Here is a 7,500-nt window from a genome sequence, read left to right as displayed (position 1 = left end):
TCTATCTCTCTCAGTATCTGTCTGTCTCTGTCTGTCTGTCTTTTCCAGTGTGTGTGTGTGTGGGCGTGTGTGTGTGTGTGCGTGTGCGTGCGTGCGTGTGTGTGTGTGTTCGTGTGGGCGTGTTCGTGTGGGCGTGTGTGTGTGTGTGTGTGGGTTTGTTCGTGTGGGCGTGTGTATGGTTGATTTTGTCTCTCTCTGTATGTGTCGATCTACCATCTCTCTCTCTTTTTTTGTCTCTTTTTTTTTTCTCTCTGTCTGTCTGTCTGTCTGTCTTCTTTAGTCTCTGTCTCTCTCAGCATCTATCTCTGTCTCTGTCTCTCTCTTCCAGTGTGTGTGTGTGTGTGTGTGTGTGTGTGTGAACGGAGAGTGAGCTTGTTGGATTGGAAGAGGCTAGGGGGTGCTCCTCTCTTTCTCTCTCTTTCCCTCTCTCTCTTCCCCCCCTCTCTTTCTCTCTCTTTCCCTCTCTCTCTCCCCCCCCCCCTCTCTCTCTCTCTGTTTTTCAGTTCAGTATTGAGATGTTTTTGTCATCCGTGATGTTCGTGTCAGGAGCGTTATTACCATGTTTTGACAGGCTATCACATGTTGTTGTTTTATGTAACCTTCGCCATCTGTCGAGTCGCGCGTGGATTGTGTGTGTATACTATACGTGTTCGTGAGTGCTTGTAAATGATGTCACCCCCCCCCCCCACCTCTCAATTATCCGTTTGTTACTGCTATCTATCAGCACGCATCTCACCTGTGTGTGTTTGTGTGTGTGTGTGTGTGGTTCGTTCTCTCCACCTCCCATGGGAGACTCCCAGTAACTGGAGCGTGACGACCAGTCCATCGGTGGCCAGTCATCCGTGCTGGAACTTCACTTAACAATCCACCCTGAACGATCAGGTTTAGAAAGCCTTGCCTCAGAGCTTGGCAGGAGTGGCATTTCTAAATTATTAAAAACCCACGCCTTTCTGCGCGGTTTGTGAACACGCATTCCTTTCACGCTGGGCGTTCCTACTCCATTGATATGAAGCGAGAATGAAAATACAAAGTTGCGTGTCTCTGCTGTTCTGCTTTTCCACTACCTTGTCTTTCTGACCTCATCAGTGTTTACAGTCCGTCCTGCAAGAAATCTCCGCTCTTCCTCTGACTGTTACCTTTTGAAACTTTCCTCGTGTCAATACCAAGAACCTGTGGTGAACGTTCTTTCTTCTTTGCTGCTCCCAACTTCTGGAACAACCTTCCTCATCATATCCGTGCGTCTGATTCTATTTCTGCTTTTCGCTCATCACTAAAGACTCATCTTTTTAAAACCTATCTATAAGTACTCTCAGCTTCCTTTTCTCCAACACCACCCATGTCAGCTCACTTTGGATGTATGTGGAGTGGGAAAGGGAAAGTGTGAGTGGGAGGAAGGGTTTTTCGAGAAAGAGTGGCCATGAATGTTTTATGTTGGTTTAAATAATCTTTAATTATTCAACAATACACATGATTACAGTGCAATGAATGACAAAAGAGCATCAACAAGCTTAAAGCTTATACTGTGCTCACAACGTTGCACTTCAGTTTTATCATGACGGCTGATGAACCATATTATCAATTGTATCAGATGACATTCATAAACAGTAAGCAATGAAATAATGAAATAAACAAACAAACAGTACATGATATAGTAAAATAAAATGTTTTATGTTACTTGTAATATTTTTCTTTCTTGTAAAGCGCCCTGAGCTCTTAGTGAGAAGGGGTGCTATATAAATGTACCGTATTATTATTATTATTATTATTATGTATAAGTTTAAAAAAAAAAATAAAATAACGACAAATGATGATGATATGAGTACTTACATAGCGCCTATCCTCAGTCAGAGAGTTTCAGTTTCAGTAGCTCAAGGAGGCGTCACTGCGTTTGGACAAATCCATATACGCTACACCACATCTGCCAAGCAGATGCCTGACCAGCAGCGTAACCCAACGCGCTCAGTCAGAGACCAGGTTCAAAGTGCTTTACATACACGGGGAGTCCTTTGCACAACAGGCTGCCTACGTAGGTAGAGCCGTGCTGCCTGCTGCCATTTTGGGCGCTCATCATTCGTTTCCTGTGTCATTCAGTCAGGTTTCAGTGGCACACATACACACACACACACACATACAGACATGTAACATTGGACACACGATTGTTTTTAGGCGTTGAATAAGCGTTGCGCAATGTTTTCAAAGCTCTAGCTTTTATAGTACTTTCTCTGCAGCAGGAGGTACAGGAGAACAGGAAAGAAAGTTTTTCAGGACCTAAAATGTGAGGGTGTTAGAAAAGTCTGCTATATTAATATAAAAAAAGCACTGTTTTCCATGATAATCCCATTGGGAATCCCGCTAGAGTGTAAATGATGAATGATTTTTTCATGACCTAAAATGTGAGAGCGTTAGAAAAGTCTGCAATATTAATGAAAAAAACAACAGCAGCACTGTTTTCCATGATAAACCCATTGGGAATCCCGCTAGAGTGTAAATGTAAATGATGAATGAATGGCCGGTACAAATTGCATGTGAACTTACGTCAACTCGACGGAGCCGTGGTCTGTCATACTTTGTGTGTGTGTGTGTGGGGGGGGGGGGGGGGGGGGGGCGTGTTCGTGTGGGCGCGTGTATGAATACATCCTTATGTCTGTGTATAGTTGATTCTGTCTCTCTGTCTGTATGTGTCGATCTACGATCTCTCTCTCTCTTTCTCTGTCTCTTTTTTCTCTCTCGCTGTCTCTGTCTGTCTGTCTGTCTGTCTGTCTCTCTTCTTCAGTATATGTCGGTCTCAATCTCTCTCAGCACCTGTCTGTCTCTGTCTCTGTGTCTTCCAGTGTGTGTGTGTGTGTGTGTGTGTGTGTGTGCGCGCGCGCGCGCATTGTTGCCCTTGATTTCTTAGTGTCGAAAACATCCCCCGTGTCTACTGGTGTAGAATATGTTTGTGATTTTAAGTCCTTCTCTTGTTAGTCTTAAAAAAAAAAAAAAGAAAAAAGAAGAAAGATTCGCTCCCTTCATCACAGTCTGCCACAAGATTTCATTTCATCACTACACGGCAGACCACCTCCAACAACAACAGCCGCAAAGTACTGCTCCATAGGTGTGTGTGTGTGTGTGCGTCTCTCTCTCTCTCTCTCTCTCTCTCTCTCTGTGTGTGTGTGTGTGTGTGTGTGTGTATGGTGGAAGCGTGGGAAGAGAAACATCAGTGAAGCAAACCCTTCCTATACTCAGAACAGTCAGTGGTTGATTGGAATCTTCACCACCACCACCACCACCACCACTCGCCCCTCTCTCCCCAATCCTACTGCCTGTGTCACTTCCCCCCCACCCCCCTCCCCTCCCCTCCCCTCACTGTCCATGAACAAGGTGGCAGAGTGTGGTCAAGACACTTATATCTCTGCCAGCAGTGTCCGTGAGGGTGTGGGTTCGATCCTCCGTCCTCGCCCTTTCTCCAAAGTTTGACCTGGGAAAATCAAACTGAGCGTGTAGTCATTCGGATGAGACGAAAACGAGGTCCCGTGTGCAGCACGCACTTGGCGCACAGAGAGAAAAGATCATATGGAAAGAAAGAAAGAAAGAAAGAAAGAAAGGAAAAAAAAAAAGGTTGCCCTTTTTGCAAAATTCTGTAGATAAATTCCAGTCTGATGGGTACACAAAATATATATATATATATAATTATGCATGCGCATACTCAAAGACCTGGCTGAGCGCGTTGGGGTTATGCTGCTGGTAGAGGCATCTCTGCCTAGCAGATGTGGTGTAGCGTATATGGATTTGTCGGAACGCAGTGACGCCTCCTTGAGAAAACTGAAACTGGAACTCACTGTTGAGTACACTTTGACCTCCTTCTGGCTGGAACTCACTGTTGAGTACACTTTGACCTCCTTCTGGCTGGAACTCACTGTTGAGTACACTTTGACCTCCTTCTGGCTGGAACTCACTGTTGAGTACACTTTGACCTCCTTCTGGCTGGAACTCACTGTTGAGTACACTTTGACCTCTCTCTGGGTGGAACTCACTGTTGAGTACACTTTGACCACCTTCTTTTTTTTCTCTTTCCCAGTGGCAACCACCGCTTTGAATCACGTAAGCTGGAAAAAACAACACGAGTTGCCTAGATATCTCTTTGGAGATAAAACATACTTGGGCCTGGGGGGATGCCATTGCCACACGTTGCTGTCTTCCGGCCAGTCCAGGCTGACCTTAACTCTCTCCATACGAACGGCGAAAGAGACGACGTTAACAGCGTTTCTCCCCAATTACCATCATCAAAATATTCAAGCGGAAGGCTCTTACACTGAAGAGGTGAATGTTGACAAAGAATACCACAATTCTGACGACGGAAGCTAAAGATTGGATCATTCAGACACCCACTGGACATCCGAGGGGTCTGTGTAGAGGAGAAGAGAGGACTGGCCGTACTGAGTGAGTTAAAACAGCTGGGAACCTGGATGACACAGCAAGGTGGGTCGGTATCAGTGGTCATGGGGTGAACACTGTACCAAGACACAAGGCCCATTCAGCACGGTTCATTCCTAAGCTGCACACACGAGGCATGGACAGATTTCTGAAGGCCAGAGAACGTGTTTTGACAGTAGCCAGCAAAAGGCTTCGTGTGTTCCAACTCCGATATCCAGTGTCGCAGAAGGGAGTGGAGTTAGCTCTTAAGAACCTTGCTGTCGGAATTCGTGAGTAAAATTGTGAGCCATAAAGCCTCTCCTTGGGATACTCAGAATCTCTCTGTGTGTGTGTGTGTGTGTATTTATTTCTGCATTCGTGTGCTCTATTCGACGTTCACTGGAGTATTTGTGTATGACCGTTTTTTTGTTTTTTTTCACTTAAAACACCGTCAGGACAGCAGTTCTCCGTGTTGGGGAGTGTGTGTGCGTACAGCACTCTTCCATTTCGAACTACGTGACCCACGGAACGCTGACGTGGATTACCGGGTCTTTGACGTGCCTGATTTGAACCTGTGTGTGTGTGAAAACGCACAAAGGTGAACAAGATATTGGCACGTCTGCACGTATGTTGACCTGGGAAATGGGAGGGGGGGGGAGGAGGGGGGGGGGGGAAGAAAAGGGGGGTGGAGGGGGGCAGGGAAGCTCCATCCTGAACCCAGCTGGCGCCGTGTCTGGGGTTTTGAACCCAGGACACTCAGGTTGAAAGCCCCAAACGCTTTTCACCGTTGTGGTTGTGTGGTGACGCAGTGGTGAGGTGAGAAGCTTGTGACGTGTGACCCACACGGTTTGTGTGGGTGCTGTGTGGCCCCCGCTGGGGAAACTGTAGCTTTTCAACTTTCACTTCCACGGCTTTCAACTGCTTCAACTGCTTAAGCACGCACACGTGTGCACTCGTTGCTTAATGTACCGGAGTATAATAATGATAATAATAATAATAATAATAATAACACGTCTGCTACTATTACTACTAATAAAAGCGTTCCAGAAATATATACCTAATGGCACAATTATAAATCGTTGTTGTTTAACCATGCTAAGTGTGGGCTTTTTGGTAAGTCGATTATCCAGTTCATTTGCTCTCCACCAATCTGTAAGGATTCAGTAGAGCTCAGAAGAACCTTTGTGTGCATTAGAGAGAGAGAGAGAGAGAGAGAGAGAGACAGAGAGAGAGAGATGACATGGAATGAAAGTTTTAAGTATAGGCCACAGCCCCTTCTGAAGAGGATCCAGATTATATATATATATATATATATATATATATATATATATATATATATATATATATAACTAAGGGAGAGAGAGAGAGAGAGAGAGAGAGAGTGTGTGTGTGTGTGTGTGAGTGAGTGTGTTTGTGTGTGTTTTGTGTGTGTGTGTGTGTCTGTGCGTGTGTGCGTGTGTGTGTGTGTGTGTGTGTGTGTTTTCCCCTGTCGGTTATTTGACGTTTACGTCTCTCCTCAGCCGTTCCAAAGCACGAACTCGCTAAGTAAAAGGCGAAGTTTAAAAGTTGACCCTCTCTCCTTAACGTCAGCACTTTGAGCTGTGCTTGGCCATGTTGAATGCCAAAATGGAAAATAGCAGTGGGTTCCAGTTTGTACACAAGGGTTGTTTTGTGTGTGTGTGTGTGTGTGTGTTAGCGTGCGTTTGCTTTCAAGAGTGTGCAAAGTATAGGTGCATACGTTAGCTGTTCTACTCAGGGGACACACACACACACACACACACACACACAAACGCATGGGAGTGTGTATGTGTGTGCGCGTGAGTGTGAGGTGTGTGTAAAAAGATGAAGATGAAAGGAGAAAAAGAAGAAAAGCAAGCCGGCTTTCCAAACAAAGTGTCTGAGGGTGGTATCGATCCAGCTACTAGAGTACTAGAGAAGCCTACACGTGGGGTGGTGGTGGTGGTAGGACTCCTCACTCAATCTTACGGCACAGTCGATACACTGTTATCAGTTCAAGCTGTCGGCTGTGGGTCGTGCCCCCTCAGTGACCCGACAATATCAATTCGGCTGTCGGTGCCTTTTTTGCCTTGCGTGGCAGTCATATTGCTATAGTTTTTTGTTCTTGTTTGTTTGTTTGTTTTTGTTTTTTTTGGTTTAAAGAAAAAAAATGTCTATATTAATTTTTTTTTTGTTTTTTTGTATACCAACCCCTTGTTTGAACTTGAACCGGCCCCTCTTTTGGGTGTTCACATACACTTTTTTTTTTTTTTTTTTTGTATTTGTATTTCTTTTTATCACAACAGATTTCTCTGTGTGAAATTCGGGCTGCTCTCCCCAGGGAGAGCGCATCACTACACTACAGCGCCACCCATTTTTTTTGTATTTTTTCCTGCGTGCATTTTTATTTGTTTTTCCTATCGCAGTGGATTTTTCTACAGAATTTTGCCAGGAACAACCCTTTTGTTGCCGTGGGTTCTTTTACGTTTCTTAAGTGCATGCTGCATACGGGACCTCGGTTTATCGTCTCATCCGAATGACTAGCGTCCAGACCACCACTCATGGTCTAGTGGAGGGGGAGAAAATTTCGGGGGCTGTGCCGTGATTTGAACCAGCGCGCTCAGATTCTCTCGCTTCCTAGGCGGACGCGTTACCTCTAGGCCATCACTCCACATATTTTTTGTGTGAACGTTTTGAAAAAGACCGGTTTTGTGTGTGTGTGTGTGTGTGTGTGTGCGATGATTTCTTCTTCTTCCTCGTTCGCCTCCCCGTGAGATGAGCAGCCCGGTGTCCTCGATGAGGGCTGCCGTCCATCGCAGCTCCTTCTCCAGGGTGCCGTGCAGCTTGGCTTCCACTGCTGTCAGTGTTGGTGTGTGTGCGATGAATTAATGAGAATTATTCCTTCTCATTGTCTGCACGTTATGTAATGTATGTATGTACGTATGATGTTTGACAGAATTGGGTTGGTCACAAAAATATGGTCATTGCTTTAAAGTTTCATTAAATGGAGGGGAGGGGGGGAAGGAGGGGGGGGGGAGGGAGAAAAGATTTCACCACGTTGGTTACGGATTTAAAGATTCCTTGCTGAACTTCCGGGCTTCCAGTTCTGTG

Source organism: Babylonia areolata, chromosome 26, assembly GCF_041734735.1.
Source record: "Babylonia areolata isolate BAREFJ2019XMU chromosome 26, ASM4173473v1, whole genome shotgun sequence".
Taxonomy (NCBI): domain Eukaryota; kingdom Metazoa; phylum Mollusca; class Gastropoda; order Neogastropoda; family Buccinidae; genus Babylonia; species Babylonia areolata.
The sequence above is the reverse complement of the archived record's forward strand: the minus strand, read 5'-3'. Positions refer to the sequence as shown.